Source organism: Panthera uncia (assembly GCF_023721935.1).
Source record: "Panthera uncia isolate 11264 chromosome E2 unlocalized genomic scaffold, Puncia_PCG_1.0 HiC_scaffold_19, whole genome shotgun sequence".
Lineage (NCBI taxonomy): Eukaryota > Metazoa > Chordata > Mammalia > Carnivora > Felidae > Panthera > Panthera uncia.
In genome coordinates, this window is record NW_026057588.1 from 24,389,987 (window position 1) to 24,414,646 (window position 24,660).

The 24,660-nt window shown below is 44.2% G+C and overlaps 1 protein-coding gene across 3 annotated transcripts in view; it reads right to left on the bottom strand.

Moving 5' to 3' along the window:
* SIAH1 (siah E3 ubiquitin protein ligase 1) overlaps positions 1-22,247 on the bottom strand; it is an 82,938-nt gene extending 60,691 nt beyond the window's left edge. For 2 of the 3 annotated variants that reach the window (XR_007455798.1, XM_049622018.1), the window contains exons 1-2: positions 22,085-22,247; positions 3,334-3,448 (exon numbers count right to left, since the gene is read on the bottom strand). The gene's annotated coding sequence lies outside the window, so the exon portion shown is untranslated. The remainder of the gene's footprint in view (positions 1-3,333; positions 3,449-22,084) is intronic. The other variant, XM_049622015.1, reaches the window with a different exon arrangement.
* Positions 22,248-24,660: the final 2,413 nt, after the last annotated feature.

Here is a 24,660-nt window from a genome sequence, read left to right on the forward strand (position 1 = left end):
TAATATCCCACTGTATGGATATGCCACTTTTATGTATCCATTTATCTGTTTATGGACACTTGGGTTATTTCCACCTTTTGACTATTGCGAATAAGGCTGTAATGAACATTGGGTATAAGTATCTTTTTGAGTCCCTCTTTCCATTTTTCTTTTCTTTTTTTGAGTACCTACCTAAGACTAGAATTTCTGGGTCATATGGTGATTCAGTTTAACTTTTTGAGGCAATATTAAACTGTTTTCCACAGTGAGTGCACCATTTTACTTTCCCACCAACAATGCACAAGGGTTCTAATTTCTCCATATTCTCACCAATACTTATTTTCAGTTTTTGTTTTTTAATTATAGCCATTCTGGTAGGTGTGAAGTGGTAATTCATAGTGGTTTTGATTTGCGTTTTCCTAATAATTAATGATGTTGAGCATCCTTTCATGTGCTTTTTTTGGCCATTTGTATATCTTTCTTTGGAGAAATATCTATTCAAGTCCTTTGCTCACTTTTTGAGTTGGGTTGTTTGTCTCTTTGTTGTTAAGTTTCTGGAGGGTTTGTTTTGTTTTTACATGTTGTGGATATTAAACCCTTATCAGATATATAATTTGCAAATATTTTCTTCCATTCTTTAGGTTGTGTTTTCCCTTTCTTGATAATGTTCTTTGATGTACAAATATTTATATTTTTAATGAAGCTCAATTTATTTGTGTCATTGCTTGTGTTTTTAGTGTCATACTTAAGAATCACTATCACCTTATGACTCGTGTGCAAGAGAGGCAGAACATATAAATGTCCCACAAAAGAATTAACATGGAAGAGATGGCAGGTCAATTTATCTTCCTATGAAGAAAATATTTGGAAAGCACATATTTGTACTGAATATTGGCTACAAACACAACACATCTTTTTTTAGACAATTCTGTTACTTAATGAGGTGTTGCTCTGAGAACAACTCTAAGTTCCTTTTCATCAGTTATTTGGGTCTGCATCACAGTAGTCAATTTGAGAGGTGTCTGCCACACCCATAAACAATTTCTCCTTCTAGAAAAACTATTCCCCCACAGTGTCCTCTGCCATATAGGTAGTCCCCTAGAAGCCATGTATGTACCTGGTCAGGACTTAAGTTGGGCGATCAGTTTCTGTCTTGAGCTTCTGTATTTGACACTGAGAAATGTGTTAATTACTGTAAGGGATGGTGAAACAGTCATATCCTGCCATTTCTGCTTCACTCCTTGCCTTGGGGTCCACGTGAGATCCCTATATATTTATATTAAATATTCTCCTCTGCAAATTTATGTGGATCAGTTTTGTATCAGTGTGATGTTTAAAAATAATATTTATGTTCCCATATTTGTGGGCTGGCTTCTCTCCCTGCAGAAACCACGTCTGCAATTGGAGTTAAACTATTTTAAGTCCCTTAAGTGAGGAGGTAAGAGTTTTAGGCTCATCCAGTTGGGGATGGGGGACCCTTAGAACACAGGTCATGATCTCCTTCCTGGAACATAGTCTAGGGATGCCTGCCAGCCCTGAGGAGAACCCTATCCTCTGGCACCATTTTAAACATGACATTGGTGAGATGGTGAGGCTGTGGTGTCAAAGGCAACCGCAACTATTAGCTTATGGCAGAATACCTTGGCTCTCCAAGGTGTGGCATTCAGGAACCTATGTCCCATTGAGGGACGCAAAGAGCCTGAGAAAAGCTGTGAACCCTCAGAGGTCTGTGTCTGACGAAGAGGCCGCCATGGCCAAAGCCATGGGTATTAGTAGTGGAGGCCAGGTGGACAGTCATACTTCAAGGACTGCCAGTCCTGAGGGCAGGGAAAGGAGATACCCAGCCTTATAGACCAGTGAGCACCCACAGGTGACTCTTCTTCTATCTTCAGGACTCAGTGGTCCTCTATACCAAGGCACATCTTGGGGAGGAGAAGGGACATGGGCCTCAAAGGTGTGAAATTACTGCTCTCAACTCATTTGCTAGACTAGCCTGGACACAACTCTTACTCTTCGGTAGGATATGGGTTCATCAGACACTGACAACCCAAAGAGGCCATGTGTTCTTTGCATATCTGAGATTCTATGAAGTTCAATTTAGATCATCTTCTACTAAAATCTCTAGAACCCCAAATCTATGGACATTGTCATCAGGAGCCAGAAGAAGAATACAAAGGCTACTGATTTCTGTCTTGCTTCCTCTTCCCTTTTCCCATTCTCCTTCTTCTCTCCCTCCCTCCTTTCCTTCATCAATATGTATCAAAGGCCCTATTCTGGATCAGGCTTTTTGCAGGCTCTAGGAAATCCCAAGATGACCAGATGCAATTCCTCCTGCATGGTGCTCACAGTCCTGAGGGAAAACAGTGACTACGCAGTTTCCAGACCAGTGAATTAATGCCAACAACAGGGGCCACAGGAGCAGAGAGGAAAGCCTCTCAACTCTGCTTGAGCAGGTGTTGCAGGAAGGTGTATGATTCTCAGAGGAGTGTGTGCACTTCTGGTATAGGTGTGGATGTCCACGGTAGACACAACTCATTATCTACCCCAAAACTATTCTACCCCTTCTTCCTTCCTCATCAAACCCCAATTCTGTTTGGGGCTGCCTGTGTGCCCATCCTCAGCACAGATATATGATTGCTCCTGTTTCCATTGTCAGACACTATTTCCCAGGGCCCCCCTCCCTTGTAGCTGTGGCTTGTGGCCCAGATCTGGGCAAAGGGAAACACTGTTAGCTTCTGCCATGCTCTGCTTCCCTAATAACTTGGATAGCCCTGGTGGTGCCAGCCCCTCCCACTCTTCCTGTCCTGAGTGCATATGGGACACCAGGAGCTGTGGACCATCTTGCAATCATGATGACAAAAAAGCCAAAATGCTGAAATAGCAAAGAACAAAGATGAAAGAGCCTGGATTCTCAAAGACTTTGCTCAGCTGCTGCAGCAGCACTTGACTATCTATCTCCAGATTTCTTACCTGGAAAAATAAAACCCCTGCTAATTGAGTGTTTTTAAAAGCATTACTGAAAACATTCCTAACTGACACAGCAGTGTCTCAGAGGAAATACCTGCTCATTCAACATTTGGGGCCCAACTGCCTGAGAGCTGATTTTCTTCCTGTTAGCCCTGAAGCAAAATCTGACAGTCTGCAGCAGCATGTATGCCCAACTTTTATGGACTGAATTGTGCCTCCCCCACCTCAGTTCATATGTTGGAGCCCTAACCTCTAATATGACTATCTTTGGAGATAGGGCCTTTAAGGGGTAATTAGAGTTAAGTGAATTCCTAGGAGTGGGGCCCTGTCCCATTAGGACTGAAGGGTGTCCTTGGAAGAGGAAGAAGAGATACCAGGAGTACGTACACATGGAGAAAAGGCTATGTGAAATCACTGAGAAGATGGTCATCTGCAAGTTTGGGAGAGAGACCTCTGGAGAAACCAATCCTGCTGACACCTTGATCTCAGACTTCCAGCCGAACTATGAGAAAAGAAATTTGTTGTTTAAGCCACCCAGTCTGTGGCATTTTGTTATGGTGGCCCTAGGAAACTAATACACCCAACTACCTCCTAAAGAGGTTCTCTCTGGAGAGGATATAGCCCATCACTCCCACCAACAGCAGAATCCACCACTGCTGACCTTTCTTTCTTAAATACGAAGGGAAAGTCATGGGTTATTAGGCTTCTGAGGCAAGCAGCAGCATGAGAGGGAATAGCCAAAGATTAAAAACCCAAGCAAACCAACAAAAAAAGACAACTCAAAGATTAGAAAGAAACCCTATTTTTAAAACCATCTAATGCATACTCTCAGAGAGATTCAAAACAATATTACATCAATAAAACAAGAAGAGGATGTCAAGAAGAAAGAGCAATTGGAGAATAAGGATGCTTTTAAGGATTGAGAAATTACTGCCAAAATGAGATGAATTATTGAAGGATAAAAAGTAAACTTTGATAAAGAGTCAAACTATGAGAGCGAGCGAGAGAGAGAGAGAACTAAATAGAAAGAAGAAAACAAGGGAAAAATGGAGAGAAAGAAATAATAAAGGAAGGGAATTTCCAAGAGTTGAATAAGGACCCAAATTTTGATTGAAACAGCCCACAGTGAATGAAAAATATATCCTAGTGGAATGCAACAATATGAAGGGAATAGAAAGTCCCAAAAGTTTCCAAAGAGTCAAAGCTAGTCAGCTGGAATGGAACAGGAATTGGTCTGGTTTCAGACTGCTGCTTAGCAGCAACTCCGGACATAATAAATACTTTCACAGTTATGAGGAAAAAGATCATTTTGAACCTGGAATTCTATACCCAGCCAAACATCTATCCAGTAAGAGAGTGAAGCAAAAAACTTTTTCCAAACAGGCAAGGTCTCAGAAAATGTAACTCCCATGTGCTCCCTCTCATAGAAAACTATTTGAGGTTGTGTAAATAAATAAGTAGGGAAAAATGGGATCCCAGAAAGCAGTGTATCTTTAACTCAGGAAAGCAATGAATGCAAGACCCAGTATTGCCAAAAAGGAAACCCTTTCAGCTCAGAGCAGAAAGATGGAGGGGTTCAGGACAGAGGCTTCTGGAAAAATGGAGGATTTTAGTTGAGATATTTTTTTTAATGTAAGAATATGATAAAGACATATCATGCAAGGAAAAAACCCCAAGCCAGTCAGAAACTCTGAGAGGGAGAGGAGAGAAATGGTTGTATGGGAAAATTATAGTCCAAACTGGAAGCAAACCAAAATGAATTTAGGGTAACCATGTTCCATTCCATGGCAAATCCCAGTGATTTTTTAAATTCTAGAACCCTATTGTTTATCTAATTTTATGCTAGTTCTCATAATTCCTCTGTATTCCTCATACCTCATAGTTAGTTCCTACATATGCTGATGGATATAAACTGGTTTTAAAAACATGTATGAAACCATAAGAGACTCTTAAAAACTGAGAATAAACTGAGGGTTGATGGGGAGTAGGACGGAGGGGAAAGTGGGTGATAAGGATTGAGAAGGGCACCTGTTGGGATGAGCACTGGGTGTTGTATGGAAACCAATTTGACAATAAATTTCATATTAAAAAAATAAATAAAAACATGTATGAAAACTTGATTTGTTTGGGGCACCTTTAGACTCTTCTGGTACCACAAAGAATATTTGTGGTGTCTGATTGGGTTCTGGTTACACAGTACTTGGTTTATGAAAAATCACCCCACTGTACTCATAATGTGTGTGCTTACCTCACATGTGATTGTTTTTTTTTTTTCTTCCTGTTTAAGTGTACCAGACAAAAGAAGAAGTATGGAAGGTAGGAGAAGGAGAATGGAAAAAATGGTGAAGAGTGCTGATATCTTTATCTTAAGAAGTAATTTTTTAAAAAGTAATAAATAAAAAAAGTCCTGAATATTTAAATTTACCAAGGTAACTGCGGAGACTTGGTGGCTCAGCCGATTGAACATCCAACTCTTGATCTAGGCTCAGGACATGATCTCATGATTCATGAGATCAAGCCCTGTGTCAGGCTCTTCTGACAGTGCAGAGCCTGCTAGGGATTCTCTTTCTTTCTCTCTGCCCCTCCCCTACTTGTGATCTATAAATAAATAAATAAATAGATAGATAAACAACCATTAAAAATAAGTGTACCAAGGTAACCAATAGACAGAATAAAAGTAACACTGGAACAGTTTAACACCGAGAAGCCCAGTGGAGGGGAGGTAGAGGGAGTGAGGGACAGTCATGTGTTTCACGGCATGAGTCAGTAGATGTCCCCTAAGGTGGTGCTAACCACCTGAAAACTGAAGTCACTAGTAGTTAAGGGCATTGCTTCTGATGTAGGCAGGAGTGGGAATGGAGACTGTTGTTATCAGTGATTCTGAGCTATTCAACTTATTACCACATGAGAAATACTATCTTAATAATATAAAACTTAAAAAAACCCTATTCAATAAAGAAGTACTAAATTGTATGATGCAATCAATCCATAAAGGCTGAAGTGGAGCTGAGTAGAGAATTTTGATGTTTCATGGCTAGAGCGATTCTTTGCCCTTTCTTCTAAAGTCACCCAGACCCACTAAAGTTCTAAAGGATCTTTTGGTTTTGGAAAGGTCCTGGCTGTAAGATCTTGACACAGGCTCTAAAAAGCATAAACAGCTTTTAAGAGTTCTAGGAGAGTCTCAAAGATGCTCCAAACAAAACTAATTTTATTACTTTGTGTTTTATTTTTTAAGTTTGTTTTTTTTAGTAACCTTTATACCCACCCAATGTGGGGTTTGAACTCACAACCCTGAGATCAAGAGTTGCATGCTCTTTCTACTGAGCCTACTGTTTTTGTTTTGTTTTGTTTTTGTTTTTTTGAGAGGGGATGTGAGCAGGAGATGGGTAGAGAGAGAGGGAGAGAGAGAATCTTAAGCAGGTTCCACATCCAGCTTGGAGCCTGACTCCAGGCTCACTCTCACAACAGTGAGATCATGACCTGTGCCAAAATCATGAGTCAGACACTTAACTGAGTGAGCCACCCAGACACCCCAACTTTATTTATTTATTTATTTATTTATTTATTTATTTATCTGTTAACTTATTTTGAGAGAGAAAGAGAAAGAACACAAGTGCAAGCAGGGGGGGGGAGGGCAGAGAGGGAGAGAAAGAATCCCAAACAGGCTCTATGCTGTCAAGGCAGAGCCAGACATGGGCTCGATCCTATGAACAACGAGATCATGACCCAAATAAAGATCGAGGGTTGGTTGTTCAACTGACTGCACCACCCAGGCATCTCCCAACCTTATATTTTAAAAAGCAGTTTATACCCACCAGCCTTTGTAGGGACTATGCTCCAGGGAAGTATGGGGGGGGGGGCGGAGTATGGGAATTCGCATAAAACTCAATAAACAATAGGATGTTGTAATCTCAAAATTATTGGGTGTTTGCCATGAAGTTGAATAGTTACTTTAATTTGCTTCACAACCTGGACAAAACACACAGCTAGGTGATGATATCAATTCACAAATGTTCATACATTTCGCTCTATAAAATCTACATTGTGCTGAGTAGTGGAAGCTCAGTCCAATCCTCAGGGATGCTTTTGAATTGTAGACTGATTTGTGAATTAACAAGGCATTTTATATGGAACTTCCTCCTAGAAAATATACTCTTAAAGCATTTTGTACTGAAATTAAGAGGCTCCTGCGTTGCCCTTGAGGCCCCTCCATGGAAGGATCCATGAAATCTTGCTCCAGGTCTTAGAGTTGAAGAACTGAAGTCCACTATGTTTCTAGCATTTCCATAGGTCCTAGGGCAAGAGAATTACTTGGGAGGCTCATAGCGAGCAGATTCCTCTTGTGGAGAGCCCTGTGTGGGGATAAGCTTAGAAATTCCCTGGACTTGCACCAAGGGGTTAACAAGGTATAAACAATTACAAAGTCATAGGATGCTCACACCCAAGTTTGGGTAAACAAGATTAGGCGAATAAGGATAGAGAAGGGGGGCTAAGTCCCCCAGAATAGAGGGGCGGGCAAAGGCCCCCAATACAAACGTATATGAGGTAAGTAAGATTAGGTATTCAGGGCAAAAGTGTCCGCCAATTTAGTACTATAGCAGAAAGCTGCTTTCATAGGAAGGAGGGACCAAATTAGGTAAACAGGTAAATAGGGGTATAGACCCCTGTGCTGCAGGTGACACTGCCCAGAGCAGAGCTGATTAGCAAAAGAAAAGTTGCCTTATTAACTCTGAGGTTACAAGCTCTATCTGTCCTATCCCCCAGGCTAGCTAAGATAAACAGACATGGCACTTCCTGTCTGCTGTTAACAACCATCTGCCCATCCGCCTGGCACCAGGACTTTGTTTTGTATTAACCCAAACCCCTAAACCCGAATACTTCAAGACCCTCTTTCCCTCACGTCCATGAGTTAATGTTTACAGTTTCATTGTTTCTTTGTGCACGTCTATCACCATGTTTGTAAGCCTTCTGATCCTAATAAAAATGGAGCAAAGACCCTTAATTGGGGCTCTTGTCTTTTCCTGGACATTAGCCATCTCTTGCTTTTAATCCTGCATCTGCTCTCTTGCTGGTCAAGAGAGAACCTTAGACTTAGAGTCTACGACAGCCTTGGTCACTGAGATGTTCCAAGCAGAAGCAAGCAGAACTAGTTGAGTGGCTCTGTTTACAGGTGAAGAAACCAAGGGCCAGAGTGAGGAAGTATCTTACTTCCTCATCCATTCAAGATCACAGCAGCAATAATCTCCATGGAGGGCCTAAGAGTGGGAGTCCCTTCACAGATGCACCCTTGATAATCTTTTCAATAATAATTGGTCCTGGTCTGGCATGATCTTGCCTAGTCTTCAGAGTCAGAGAGGGTGAGTGGCTTGTCAAAGTCACCCGAAAGGAAGTAGCTCAGATGGCTTGGAACCCTTTATGGGTAACTTCAAAGCAGGCAGCCAAAGGTTGTGGGGACTATAAAAGATAGCAAAGATACTGTTTTACCCTCATAAAGCTGTCAAGCCTTATTGGTGGGGATAATGCATATACACAAAATAAAATATTTATTGGATGTTTACTACATGCCTGGCCTAGAGGAGTGGGCCCTGGGAGATGGCCTTGAGTCCTGAATTCATCCTGCCCGAATTTTCATTCTCTTTGGCTCAGATAACAGTTTTAATGTTGTGTGCACTCAGGCTGCAGCTTGGGAGAATGTGTGTCCTCATTTCCTTCACCCTTCGCTTATTGAGGCCCTCTGTAATTTCCACAGAAAGGAGGAAGCCCTGTTGTCCTTTTTGATGTCCCAAGTAGGAAGCAGTCTGTGGTGAGTCACCGCTGCCTGATCACTTATGAGGAGGTGAGGACCCCAGGGGAGGGCAGGGGGCCTGTTTAGGGATCTACATGGATCCACTTTGGGCATCAGTCAGCCTCCACCAGACACTGACCAGAGTAACGGTTCCAGCAGGCAGCCCTAAGCAAGCCACTCCTTCCCTGGTCCTGAGGCCCTGCTGAGCCCTCCAGCCAGCCCCACATCTCTCTCCTGGGCCCTCCTCACTCTGCTCCCTCTTCACTGCTGTGCTTGTCTGGATGCCACACACTGTCACCTACCTCCCTGCTTTTGTCCACACATTGTCTCCTGCTTGCTAGGCCCTTGCTGTCCTGTCCAGCTGGCAGAACATACCCATCCTTCACATGGCTGCACAAGCTATGGTTCTTTCGTGATGCTCTCCTGGACACTTGCAAGTCTAACTTTGAGCCCAGCAGTTTCCAGGGCTGACAGTTGCCTGGTGCTCTCAATACCTCTGCCCCCTGCATCTCACTTGTTTTTCTCCATCACTGGATGTCAGGGACCTGAATTTACGCACTTTATATCCACATCCTTGGCGTAAGGCATGCTGCCTAGTCAACACTCAAAAACAAAACAAAGCAAAAGCAAAAGCAAAAACAAAAAAAAAACAACAACCTAAAATTATCGACCAAGAAAATTAGGAGAAACTAAAAAGGAACAAAGGCCTTTATTTGGGATCCCAGAATTGCTGTTTGAGAGGCACAGTTTCTAGGATAACCAGGAAAGTGTCTGGTTCACATAGGGCATTTTATGAGAGAGAAGGAAGGAGTCATTATATGATTCAGATAAAGAAATGGAAAAACAACAACAAAAAAAACCCTATGAATTTGGTGTTGAGCGGCTGAGCCACTTCTGATTAATCTTATTGATTATTTTACCAGTGCTATCAAATGAAACTGTCCCTGGTATGTATTAATTAACTTTACTGTCCCCTTATGGTTCGATTGCCAGTTGCCCTGTTGAAATTTTATGAGCAACTGCCTTGCAAGACAATTGCTACTTGTGGCCCATTTCGAGAGTTCATCAGTTGGGAAAGAAAACGGAGCTTCAAATGGAGTCTCTTATGTTCAGACATTTCCTACAATTCCACAGAATGAATGCATGCCCCTTCCCTCTGTGTCCCTGGGCCGCAGGTAACTACTCAAGGATGCCAAGAGTTGCTAAGTCTTTAGTCCAGTTCCTCACTTTAGATATAAGGAAACCAAGACCCAGAGGGAGGCGGTGACTTGCCCAAGGTCACACTGCTGGTGACAGAGTTCAGACTAGAGCCCAAGGTCACACAGTTTGTGACAAGAGTTTACACTGGAGTCCAAGGTCACACAGTCGGTGACAGAGTTCACACTGGAATCCAGATATCCTGTCTCCCTATCTGGTACCCCTTTCCCTTTACCATGTTTCATGGAGTGGCTTCTCCCTTGGGGACATGGCAATTTTACGCTTAGTCATCAGACCTTGTGGATGGCATAGGTTGACCTCAAGGGGACAGAGGGGCTCTCTGAGGAAGACCTCCTGCTAATGATGGAGGAGGAAGGAAGTATGAAGTCATAAGAATTGCCACAATCCCTGGTTTCCACAAGTGAAACCTGGGGAGGCTGAGCCCTGCCCTAGAGCAGTGTTTTGAGGGTAGGCAATGGGCATGTGGGAGGTGTAGGCAAGACCTTTCCTAACCTACCACATGACCTTTCCAGGCTCATCTTCCCTGCACCAGCCCTGACAGCTCATGCTCCAGCCACATCTGGCACCTCACCTGTCCTGGCCATTCCCATCCCCTTTACTCAGAGCACCTTTGCATTCAGGCTATTTCCTCAGCCTGAGCTAGCTTTTCCTCTCAATCCAACAATTGCAAGCCCAGCCCACCTTCTGGGTCCACCTCAAAGACCACTTGCTCTAAGTCCTCCCTGATTCCCCTCCTTTCTGTGTCTCACACAGTTTGCGCACTCTCGTTAGGCATGGCTTGGTAATTTCTATCTGGATACATGTCCCTCTTCTCTTTACCCTGTGGGCTTGAGGACAGAGATCCTACTTGTTGATATTGTGTCCCCCATAGCACTCAGTAAGCCTCAGGGGGATAGCAGGCGCTTCATCTTCATCAGGTCCGGGTCCGTGGTAAACAAGAAGTGAGGTTTCCTGGGACAGCCTCCAGGTCAAAGGTCCAGATGAAAGGGGAACACTGCTGTTGCTTCCAAAAGCAGCAATCATCTGTTTTGCAGAGCTCACACCCGGTCAGTTGCCCCCTCTCCTCGATTCTCATCTGACTATTTTGGCCTCTCTCCTTGGCACACTTCCACCGTCCCCAGGCTGGGGCCCACCCTCTGCCTCTCTAGCAGCTGACCTGGCCTCTCCAGATGTTTGTTTTGCCTGCAGGATTGAGGAGTCTGAACATTGCTTTTGCAACACAAGCCCCAGGTGGCTGTGTGACCTTGGCAGGCTACTTTACCCCTCTGAGCCTTGCAGTTCTTCACTGGTGAGGGTCACCTGACTCCCGGGGCTGCTGTGAAGTTCAGATGAATGAAGGCATGCGATGGGCCAAGCACTGTGGTCTGATACACAGTAAGTATTCAATGAACGCTTACAGAAATAGAAAGAGGGAAGAAACCCAGCCTTAGTCCCTTGTTTCTTCATGTTCCCCAAACTTACTCCTGGACCTATATTTGCCATTTCTCTTTTGTTAAGTCCTTCCTGGGGCAATACTGCAGCTGTTCCTCACCGCCATCCCTCATCTGACCAGCCATGCCCTTCAGAAAGCCAAGACCCAGGGAGGGTGGGCTGCTGGTGGGATCCCTGTCCAATGTCATCTGGTTGTTTTTGCCCAATTGGGGGTGAAATCCATAGACAGTGACAAACCTACACAGTGTTATTTTTTCTTTTTAAAGATATGTCACAAATGGGAAGACTCTGAGGGCATGGAACAGGTCCTGCTTTCTGGAGCCCTTCGTGTGTGCCAGGCTTGGAGGGTCCCTGTCAATAAGGGAGACGGTGAAGCCAAAGATGCCCAAAGCAAAAGGGTGTTCACAGCACCCATGGCTGCTTCAGCACCAGGCTGCTGTGTTCTTTGGCTTCCCTCCCCGAACTCCTTTCTGGCCCTCTTGCTAATCATGCCATTTCTAAGGGGAAAATGGCAAGAGTTGAGGGGGCAAAGCACAGGGGTCCAGTCTGGGCCTTAATCCCTAAGACACATCATCTCCATCCCTGACTCTCCCACCTGGAGGGTAATTCCCCCTACGTCTGTTAAGTAAGAGCCACGCGCAAGCCTCCACATCCCTAGTGGCACCATTTGGAAATAACAGAGGGAATCAGGTCTCTTAAAACCATCTGTTTATGTGGCTCTAAATTAAGTCCCACTGTGTGATCTCTGTTTCTTATACCGTGGTTGTTAACGAGAGGCCCCACTGGGCAGATAAAAATGTTTTTGAAGAGCCAGCAGAAAGGAGTTAGTCCTGATAAACAGGGAAGCCAGGAAGGGCTAGCGCTAAGCTGAGAGGAAGAAGTAAGGGATGGAGGAAGGTCAAGGCCAGGACTTTTTACACACAGGGAATTTCTGGAGGCTTGTGAACAGTGGATTGTGCCTCTTCCTCCTTCTCCCTTTATATTCTGAGTTTTCAAAGGGATGAAACTGGGGCCTTAACTTTGGGCAACTTTCATAGCCAAATGATCCTGACAGCCTATTTGTGCAGAACTTATCATTGGTAACTTTGTAAATACTTGGTTGGCTCACTGCTGTCTTGCTGCTTCTCCCTATCAGTCAGGGTCCATAAACTGCTCTAGATCTTTCAACAGAGGGAATTTAATACCAGGAATTGGTTACACAGAAAATGGAAGAAGAAAAAAAAAAGAGAGAGAAAATGGAAGACGTGAAAAGGTAAAGGAAAGCATTAGCAACAACAGGAAGCCTCTTCCTCCCCCCGCCCACTGAGGAGGGAAAGTTCAGAGTCAGTGCTAGTCCTGGCAGGCAGAAGCTGGACGGGAGCAGGGGCTGCCTGTGGGAGCTGGCCACATGCAGGGGAAGGCTTGCCTGCAGGAACTGGAGCCACGTAAGGGCTGTCCTCTTGAGAGGTGGAAACAGAGCAGAGACACAGCCACTGCTGAAAGTGCCCCCTAATGCAGAAGAGGAGGGGAGAAATGCCACTATTCTCCCCTCCTGCAAGCCTCAAGTCTTCCACTAACTTCTCCTGTTGGGCAAAATTATCTGGAAGCCAGTCAGCAAGGGAACCTGGGAGATGCAGTTTCCTGTAACATTGAGAACAATAGAAAGGCAGGGAGCGAATAATGAGTAGCCTCTCCAACAAACCAAGGTTACTAGATGACCCAGCTAGGAAACAGGGAAGCACTGAGTAGGAGCAAGGGAGCTAAGCAGGCAGAATGGGGGCTAGACCCCCATTTGAAGCCATACAGCAGTGTGTCCCAAAATGTGTGACAGACACCATGTGGGATACAGGAGCTGAGGAAGGTGGCAAGGGGACCAGGCAGGGCATCAAGCGACAGTTTATTAGGGACTGAGAAAGATTGTCTTTTTTTTTTTTCTTTTCTTTTTAATGTTTATTTTTTGAGAGAGACTATGCATGAGAAAGAGTGGGGAGTGGCAGAGAGTGGGGGAGGGGCAGAGAGAGGGGGACAGAGGATCTGAAGTGGGCTCTGCGCTGACAGCAGAGAGCCCCATTTTGGGCTCAAACTCACAAACTGCGAGATTATGACCCGAGCTGAAGTCAGACGCTTAAGCGACTGAGCCACTCAGGTGCCCCAAGCTTGTCTCTTTTCAATTCACTTTCCAATCATCTGATTGCATTATGGAGAAGGTCTCTTTGTGGTGCCAATAGGTCTTTAACCTCTAAAGACCTCAGGTCTAAGCTTTTGGCTGGTATAATAGATGCTGTTGGCCTGCACAGACCTCTCTATCCAGTTGACACACTCACTTCTCAGCTGTTGTGAGTGTTGGCTGTTAAGACTTCACAGCTACAGCCATCTCTTGGGCATGGCCTCACCTGGAAATAGGTAGGAGATTCTACTACTGCCCCCTGCCCCAGGACACTCTGCAGGCAATGACTGACTAACGCAGGAGACAAAAGCGTTCATATGTCAAGATGGTTCAAGTGCGAGGTACCATTCATGTTCCAGACCTCACCACAGGAGCAGGCTGAGGCTAGCCTTCAGCTGAACCCACACCTTTGCTTAGCTTCTGTTTCCCTCCCCCTTCCCTCACTTTAATTGTAGAGAATCTAACATTGCAGGCAACAGGATCTAGCTAGAATTTACTGACTTTGTATCCTATTTTTATCTGGTTGGTTTATGGTAGACTATAAAGGTTTTCCATTTATGGTAGTGATAGGAAGTTTCACTTTAAAATGCTGTTTGGGCTCCTGGGTGGCTCAGTTGGTTGATTGTCCGACTCTTGATTTTGGTTCAGGTCATGATCCTAATCTGTGAGATCAAGCCCCACTGGGCTCTGCACTGAGCATGGAGCCTACCTAAGGTCCTCTCTCTCTCCCTCTGCCCCTCACCCACACACATTCTCTCTCTCTCTCTAAAAATTTTTTTAAATAATTTTCATTTGACAAATGTAATTTAAATTACATTTAAAGAAACATTCTTTCTTTAAAGAAAGATGCAAAATAAAAAAAATACAGGTTGTACCCAATGTTCATAGTGGCTTCATTCATAGCCCCGGACTAGAAGCCACTCAAATGTCCTCAGCTGGTGAAGAAATAAGCAAATTAAAATGAATCCATATTCAGCAATAAAAAAGAAAGACTATTGATACATAAAACATTATGGATGAACCTCAAAAGCATTAGGTTAAGAAACTGCCACAAAACTCTAGGTGCTGCATGATTCCTCTTATCAGAAACTTTGAAAAGGCAGAACGATGGGGACTGAAAGCAGGTCAGCAGTCGCCAGGGCCCAGGAGTGAGGGCATGGCAGGACCACAAGGGACAGGAGGGGACTTTGGGGTGATGAAACATTCTATACAACGTGATTGCAGTGGTGGTTACATACTGTGTGTATTTGTCAAATCTGATCTCTAGTTGTAAATGAATAAAACATGGGAATGAAAGGTATAGCATGGGGAACATAGTCAGTGGTATTGTAATAGCGTCATATGTGACAGATGGCAGCTAGGCTTGTGGTGAGCATAGTGTAACACGTAGACTTGTCCAATCCCATGTTGTACACCTTAAACTAATGTAACGTATGTCAGCTATACTCCAGTTTAAAAAAAAAAAAAAACACTTAAGAGAAACTCAAAGGCATAGTAAGGTTGGAGTTGCTCTTTTTAAAAAATATTCTGAGAGAGTGCGCATGTGCACGTGCACATGAGCAGGGGAGGGGCAGAGAGAGAGGGAGAGAAAGAATCCCAAACAGGCTCTGTACTGTCAGTGCAGAGCCTGATGTGGGGCTCGATCCCATGACCATGAGGTCATGACCTGAGCAGAAACCAAGAGTCAGACGCTTCACTGACTGAGCCACCCAGGCACTCCAGGAGTTGCTATTTTTGACAGCAAATTGTATGAATCAGGAGTAAGCTAAATAGAGAAGAAAATAATATAAGTAAAATTAAATTGAAAAACAAACAGGCTATATGCTTCAAAAGGGTGAATTCTAATATAAACTGTAAAGCTGATTTTTTTTTTTTAAGTAGGCTTCATGCTCAGTGTGGAGCCCAGCATGGGGTTTGAACTCATGACCCTGAGATCAAGAGCTGAGCTGAGATCAAGAGTCAGACACTTAACCAACTGAGCCACCTACACCCCCCCTTAATAAAGCTGATTTTTAAGAAATAGTATAGACTGCACGTGGGCACAGGAGAAACTGACAACAGTGGAGGGGGGCAGAGAGGCGAGAGAATGACCATTTGTCAGGGGAGCATTCAGGTCTTCACTGAGTCACTCCTGGGAGGCGAACAAGCTGGGAAGTTCTGTTGGGTTGGGACAGAGTAGAGGAGGTGGGTGGGAGCCACTCAGACTTGGTTCCATGAGTATCCAAATGATGCTCCCTGACCTGTGGCCTCAGGCTTGATGCTGGTGCCAGATGCAGACAGCTGGGGGGGAGTGGTGAGCAGCAGCATTGTACCCCTCTTTCTCCTTCCCCTGAACAGGTGGAGTAGGAAGCAAGGACCCCTTTCTCTGCACATCCACACCTTTCCTGATGTTTTTGCGTTGTGTTTTTCTTTAAAGCAAATATCCCTACCCACAGAGGAAGGAGGAGGAGGAAGGAAGAGTTTCCTGAGGAGGGTGGCAAAGGAATATCTCCCCCTGCTCAGCCTTCACATGAGGTGGAGAGCAAGAAGAGGGATTGATCATGAACATGAACTCTTGAGCAACCACTATGGAGAGCCGGATGGGTGACGGTTTACTGGGGCAGGGAGTGTCTGCTCTCAGCCTTGGTTTTTCAACTCCAACCTGCTTATGGATGGGCCTTTCTCTGTTTCCCCATTCTGTCTCTGACTCTCTTTGACGGAGGTTCAAGCTAAGCAGAGGCAGGATGGCTTTATTTAGCAGAGGAAGCTGCTTTGAGTCTCATAAATGTTGACTTTGTAGAAGTTGGCTTGTCCAAACATCATCCATCACCGTGAGCCATATTTCATCAAATTAAATGACTACTTTTTGCAAAGAAGTACTTGTACTAATATTTACCTTGCATCTTGTAAAATCGTATGGAAATCGAATAATGATGTTGCAAAAAGTCAATCCCCAGAGAGAATATGGCTGAGATGGCTATGCTGTGCATTCTGGCCCAGTGGACCATCTCCTTCACCTTGGTCCCCCTCCTCTCCCTGTGACAGCCCCAGCCCCAGCAGGAGGCAACTGAAAGACTTCCTAGTCTACTTGGATGCTCACATAGAGAATTTTTTAGATTTAGACTTAGCCCCCTTTTCCTCTCCATGGGTTCAGTTTTGTTGCTTTTTTTTTTTTTTTTTTTTTTTTTTTTTTTTTTTTACCTTGCTAAGAAATTCCAAAAAAGTGAGTAAACAGTTGTGTAGTTATAGAAAATCTGTTACCTGGGCACCTGGGTGGCTGAGTTGGTTAAGCATCAGCCTGGGCTCAGGACATGATCTCACACTTCGTGAGTTCGAGCCCTGCATCAGGCTCTGTGCTGACAGCTTGGAGCTTGGATCCTGCTTCGGATTCTGCGTCTCCCTCCCTCTCTGTCCCTCCCCCTACCCCCCCCCCACTCGTGCTCTGTCTCTCTCACTCTCAAATAAACATAAATAAACATTAAAAAAAAAAAAGAAAATCTGTTACCAGTAAACATTAATAGAAGATGCTGAGAAAAATTACTTTGGTCGTTTCCTAAGTGGTATGCCTATTGTTAATAATTTCATTAATTTATCTGTCAAATATTTAGAGAGTACACTCTATATGTACATAGTATATATACAGTGTATAACTATACACTATACTGTATACTGTGACAGATATACCTGTCTAGATATGTATCCATGTCTTCACTGTACAAATATTATTGAGCGCTTACCATGAGCCAAACACTGAAGCAGTCACCAGACAGGGAAGAATGGCAAATAGCTCCAGTCCCCTAAAATGTTATTTTACAGGAGGCAGTGGTGAAGCCTTCATCCACTCCGTTGTTCCTTCCTGTGTTAATTCACATCCACATTTATTCCTTTTTTATTTCATCATTTCATGGTGTTTTTTTCTTTGAGGTGTAATTGACATATAACATTTTAAGAATTTCAGGTATATAACATAATGATTCAATCATTGTATATATTGCAAAATGATCAATCACCCCAATAACTCAAGTTAACACCCATCACCATACGTAGCTACAAAGTTGTTTTTTCTTATCATGAGAATTTTTAACGTCTACTCCCTTAGTAACTCTTCAATATGCAATGCAGTATTATCAACTGTAGTTACCAGCTGTACATTATATCCCCACAACTTTTTTATTTTCTGATTGGCAGTTTGTACCTGTTGATGACCTTCACCCATTTTGCCCACACCCCAACCCTGCATGTGGCAACTACTAATCTGTTCTCTGTTACCTGTATGAGTTTTGTTTTGTTTTGTTTTGTTTATAGATTCTACATATAAGTGAGATCATACAGTATTTGTCCTTCTCTGTCTGGCTTATTTCACTTAACATAATGCTCTCAAGATAAATTGTGACAAATAGTAAGTTTTCATTCTTTTTTATGATTGAATAATACTTTGTTATATATAATTATATATTATATTATTTCATTATATACATATAAAATGAAGTATTATTCAGTCACTAAAAAATGAAAACTTACCATTTGTCACAACATGAATGGAATTATATATAGAATTTTATATTTTTAAATTTTTTAGTGTTTATTTTTGAGAGACAGAGACAGAGCATGAGTGGGGGGAGGGATAGAGAGCAAGGGAGACACAGAATCCAAAGCAGGTTCCAGGCTCTGAGCTGTCAGCACAGAGCCCGATGTGGGGCTCGAACCCATGAACCATGAGATCATGACCTGAGCTGAAGTCGGATGCTTAACCGACTGAGCCACCAAGGCGCCCCTATACTTTTCTTTATCTATTCATCTATCCATCGACACTTAGGTTGTTCCCATGTCTTGGCTATTATAAATAATTCTGCAGTGTGCATGGGGTGCAGATATCTTTTTGAGTAGTGTCTTGTTTTCTTTGGATAACTACCCAGAAATGGAATTGCTGGATGGTATGGTTTTTCTATTTTTAATTTTTTGAGGAATCTCCATAGTGGCTTCAGCAATTTACATTCCCACCAGCGGTGCACAAGGGTTCCCTTTTCTCTACATCCTTGCCAACACTTCTTTCTTGTCTTTTCGATAATAGCCATTTTAACAGATGCAAAGGGATACCTCACCATGGTCTTGATTTGCATTGCCCTGATGATTAGTAATGTTGAGGATCTTTTCATGTACTTGTTGGCCATCTGGATGTCTTCTTTGGAAAAATGTCTATTGAAATCTTCTGCCCATTTTTAATTGATTGCTTTTTGTTATTGAGTTATAGGAGTTCTCTATATATTTTGGATATTAACCCCTTATTGGATATATGATTTGAAAATATTTTCTTTCAATCAGTAGGCTGCCTTTTCATTTTGTTAATGGTTTCGTTTCCTGAATGTCCTCTACTGGGCACTAAAGTGCTAGTATGAGATATTTCCCTGCCCTTGAGGAGCTCACAGTCTGGACACACACCAGAATCCATTCCCAACTCTCTCACCATGAAGTTGCTCAACCATCTACCCACCAGAGGAAAGGGCACACATGGTGATGTGAAACAGTGGCCAAGAAGATGGAGCAATTGACCAGACAGTTGCTCAGTGACTGGCCTGGGCTCTGGTGCTGGGGACGTTGGAGGAGGTTAACTCTTCCCAGCGGCATCCTGTACTTCCCCTTTGTCCACCTTCATCCATTTGAAGTTAGTTGTCTAAAGGCAGCAATGCAACACTGTGTCTTTTTCAGAACAGGGTCTGATACACAATAAGTGCTCAACAGATATTTGTGGCCTGACCTCTTCTGCCAGCTTCACAGAGAGCAATGGATTCTTCCTGTAGGGCCTCTGGGACAGGGTTTTGGAGGAAGTCTCAGGGACCTTGTTGTGTTGGTATGAGGAGTGACTAGTATTCAGAAAAAAAGTGCCACACGTGTGATAAATGCTCAAAAGAAACATGAATGATGATGATTAGTCATGGGTGGCTAAGAAGCCGGGCTGTCTGATCAAGGCAGAGAGAGGTTGGAGGCACTGGACTCCAGAGGATGCGTCCAGCCTTGGAATGCCAAGGGATGCTTCTGCAATCCATGGACAAAGGTGTTTCTCTGTTTCTCCCTTGTCCAAGTACCCCATCCTGGCAGTCCACACTGCAGGATTATCCATGAGCCTGCCAAAGTGGGGACTCAGAAGCCCGTGGTGGGGACTCCAGCCCCCGAGTTGCCGAAGGCAGGCTGGGGGGCAATTGCAAACACAGGTGGGGTAGAGCAGTAGGCACCCACCTGGGTGCTCCTTCTCCGTTGGTACAAACTTGGTTCTCCAGTTACTTCCCTTTGCCTCTGTTGGGGGAAGGGGTGGGGCTCTATTTATCCTTCAAGTGACATAAAGGAAGGGGCACCTTGTTTTACAGGATGAGGGGATTTGTTAGCTCCGCTGCTGTTTATAGTTGAGATGATGTCATGTGGCCTGACATCTTGAGCATTTCCCTTTCTCACTTCCTCCATGAGCATTGTGTTTAAAATCTTGAATCCCTGATGTCAGTTTCCCCATCAGTTCCAAGAGCCAGAGGGAAGTAATAATTTTGTCACATGACTATTTAGGCCGAATTGCACTGAGGCCTGGCTGTGCCACAGACAGAGGGCTAAGCACTCCTCATTATTCACTCATCTAATCCTCACAGCAGTTCCTTGAGGCAGGTGCTGTTAGCACTCTCAGTGTACAGATGAGGAAACTGAGGCTCAGGGTATGCAAGGCACCTCTCCAAAGCTATCAGGTGTTAAGTGGTGAAAACAGAACCCAATCTCTTAACCACAAAATCTTTTTTTTATTTTTTGTATTTATTTATTTTTTTTTATATAGAGAGAACACGAGTGGAGGAGAAGGGGAGAGGGAGAGAGACAGAATCCTAAGCAAGTTCCATGCTGTCAGCTCAATCCCACCACCCCTGGATCATGAGCTGAGATGAAACCGAGAGTCAGATGCTCAACTGACTGAGCCACCCATGTGCCCCAACCACAAACTCTTACATCTCCAAGAAAGGCAACTTCTGTTTCTGGAATTTGGATTGAAAGAAAAGCCAGGAGGACAAAAAAGCTGTTACTTTGGAGGTGACAGCTTATTGGAGGATAAGAGGTTGGTTGGTGGTTGGAGGAAACATTTCTTAAGTGAAAAATGGCCCTGAAACATCCCTTCATTTTTAGCAATAACTGTAAGCAAAACAGCCTTTCCCCATTAGTAATCTATTATCCAAGGCACAGAAACCAGATAGTGGCCAAGAAAACAACATCTCTGAGCCCTGGACTGAGAGAGCCAGAGGGACGAGTGAGGGACCGGCAAGTTTCCCAGTTCCCAGTTGCCCCAACACACTCACCGTGCACACACCTGTGGTCCATCTCCCATGCCCCATGCCCATGGCAGAGCAGCGTGGGGGCAGCAAGGCCTCTGGCAGAGAACACCAATGGCTTTCCAGAGACCGTGCTGGGCGAGGACTGCTGCAGAGCCAGAGAGCTTGTGGCTGTTTTGTTTTGTTTTGCTTTAATAATTGGGGAGGGAACCAAATGAAGAAGCAAATATCTGGCACAGAACAATCCAAAGGATCCCAGGGCCTCAACAGAGAAGAATCCAGACCCACCCGTGGCTGCTGTTGCCATATTCAGGCAGCGAAGCCCAGACTTGCTGGATGCCTCCGGGAAAGGATGTGATGAAAGCGGAGGAATAAATATTCTTTTCCTGACTGTTGAGATCCAAAAGCCTGTGCCTTTGGACACACAGAAAGGAGAAGCTGACTAAAGGTGGAAGGGGCACAGGAAGAGTAAGACCAACACCCCTCCCCCAGGGGTGGGGGGGAGGGGAGAGAGCAGAGGGGAAGCCCTGAAGCCGCCATCGCCATCGGTGGTCTGTAGAGGGACTCTTCCCAGGAAGGACTCTGGGGCCATGGCAAAGCACCAAGAAAACGCCAGGGCCCCAGGCAGCTTCCAAGAGTGAGGAGCAGTGAAATGATCACACCACAAAGAGAGACCCTACACTGAGAGCACTGAGGAGGGCTGGCCCCCAGACAGACGGGATTCTGGGTCCTCAATAATAAGTCCTGGGTAAACCCCCCAGAAATTAGGGGCAACCTATGAAAAAGGGTGAGTGCTCCCAGTTGGCCTGACATTTCTGCTACCTAGCATAATAGAGGCTCGGAACAAAATTAAATTTGTATATATATGTATGTATGTGTATATAAATTTGACTGGCTACATGGTGCGTAGAGGGCACGTTTCTCTCCAGACAGAGTGTGGGCACCATCATCCTCAGCAAAACTTGCTGTTTTGTCTCTGGGAAGTAGCCTGCATAACAGATCTCTTGTCGCTTTGGGGAATCCAGTGGCTCAGGCCCCCCCAACCCCTCTGCCGGTGGTCTGGGGAAGGCCTGTTTACGTCCCACACAAGGAGTTTCTGGAAGGAGATTCCTTGTTCCCCTGGAATGGTGTCTGTCCCACCGGCAGGTTGCCCCCTGACTCACCCTCCTGCCTATGTTCAATATGGAATTTCAAATCTTAGACAGTAACTGTTTGGTGCTGAGGACATCAATTCAGAGACTGGAATCCATGGGTCTTAGATTGCCCCTCAAGGCCTGCTGTTACCTGGCTTCCCATGACTGCTCTGGCTTCATGGCCTGACATGGCCCCTCTTGGACAAGACACTCTGATGGCAACATCTCAAACAGGTGGCTCTCCGGGGTAACCTCCGGGCATGTCTCCACTCCCAACCATCACCCCACCCCCAACCATCCATCTATTCCCTGGCAAACAGCCCCTGATTTTTCAAGACTAAGCTCAGACATCACCTCCTTTGTGAAGTTTCCCCAGGTGAAAGTAACTACGCCCTTGTGTGTGACCTCACTGTGCCACTGGCGATGGCTCTTGTGCCATTTTACTGAACCTGTCAGTTATCATGTTGTTTCCTTCTATTCCAAGACTTTTGGGTTTCAGAAGGAGAGAGAGACAGAGAGAGGGAGAGGGAGAGTAGGGGAGAGATCAAGTAAGTGGAGGAGTCATCGAAGGGGCCGCTAACTCTTTGGCCTTATAAAGGGTGTTTATGAAAATGTCCGACCTCCTTTACCATCACCATTATTTCATAAAACAAGGTAATGTTAATCCAACAATAGAAAGTCATGACTTCAGATTTAACGATGGTGCTTTGAAGAAGACTCTTGACACCTTCTACATTGATATACACATGTTGCCCTTTATTTCTTATTGGTCCTTAGGCCACAAGGTGAGGACCAACTTTTTTTTTTTTAAGAATGCTGTTCTTTTTTGTTCGTTTTGTTTATTTATTTTTGAGATACAGAGAGAGTGCAAGCAAGGGAGGGGCAGAGACAGAGGGGGACAGAGGATCCAAAGCAGTCTCTAGGCTGTGAGCACAGAGCCTGATGTGGGGCTTGAACTCATAAACCGCGAGAGCATGATCTGAGCCCAAGTTGGATGTTTAACTGACTGAGCCACAAGATGCCCCAAGGACCAACTATTGAAACCTTTTGTCCTAGAGTGTGAGCCCTCACAGCCCTAGGCCTGTGAGCTCCCAGCTCCAGCTGCTGGGTTTTCCCTGGCAACCAGAACGTTATGGACTGCCCTTCAATGCTGCTTGAGGCACCTGCCTCCCATCATGCTTCAGTTCTGGTTGATGGATACAACCAACTGGAAGCCATCAACACTGAGAATATCATCAGGATACTCCCAGTCTTGTGAGTTCAGTTTAACAAGGGATTTTCTCAGCTGGTAAATCCCATTTGGATTGGGAGCCTCAGACAGAGAGCAGCTCCAGGACGGGGCCATTGGTTCTGACTCCAGCTGCCCCAGCCCATCTCGAAGGAAGGCTTTGGAATTCCTCCCACCAACCAGTAAAGCATCTGTGATGTTATTACCTGCACTGGCTCTCAGCTCTCATCCCCACACCTCTGTGCCTTCTCTGAGCTTCCTCCCACAATTTGATATAGTTCTCAAAGTACCCCCCCCGCCGCCGCTTTAATAACAAATATATTGGAAAAATATTGTAAAAACCCTTTTTATTGATCTGAAACGTACACATACATAACTGACCCTATGTGCATTCCGTATATGAAAGAAAAGTACTTGGGGCACCTGCATGGCTCAGTTGGTTAAGTGTCTGACTTTGGCTCAGGTCATGATCTCGTGGTCTATGAGTTCAAGCCCCATGTCAGGCTCTGTACTGACCGCTCAGAGCCTGAAGACTGCTTTGGATTCTGTGTCTCCCTTTTGCTCTGCCTCTCCCCTGCTCATGCTCTGTCTCTCTCCCAAAAGTAAATAAACATTAAAAAAAAAAAAGAAAAATACTTTATAACTTCAAATAGTGGGCTTTTGAACATATAAATGCCCTGGCCCAACTGCACGAGCAAAATTAATGAACTAGATGCTTGCGCTTGTGCATGGAACCATCATAAATGCATTGTTTCGTGATGTGATGTTTTGGTAAGTCAAATACCACAAGCTGTGCTGCCCAAAGTGTTTGATTTTCTGAAATCTCTTGGCAAAGTAATGTACAAAACGATACACCTTTCCTTGATTTACAAAGGGGTTGCAATCCCAGAAAACACGATATTGGTTAAAACTGCAAAAATACTCGGTGTTTATACATAAACATATAAAATGTTTATAAAAACAGATTATTAAGCAGAATCATTAACAACTATTTCATCTATAAGGCTGTTTGGAGGGGCCATTGAAAGTTTGGCCACAGGACAGAGGAGGGACTGTTCAACAATCATTGTAATAAATCAAAACCAAACCCCTCCCCCTAACAAAAGTTTTCTCACCTCGTTGAGAACCATTCATGTATAGTTTGCAGAAGAAACAGGGCACAGAGAGATAAAATGATTTACTAACTTGCTAGCAGCCCAGTCTGGACTGAGCATGCTACCTCCTGACCCACCTCGCACTCCCTGGCTCAGTGAACCTACTTCTACAGAGGGTTTCAGACTCTGGCCTTTGGCTCAGACTTCCCTGGAGGTCCCTTCAGAAATACTGCAGAGGATCAAGGAGGCTCCACACCATTTTAACCAGAGCGTTCTGCCTTTATTTTTGTTTTAAAATATTTTTGTTTAATTAATATTTTAGTATTAATAAATTTAATGTCAATAAATAATATTTTGTTTAATTAATTAAAAAATATTTTTTGTTTAATAATTGCTAACAAATTT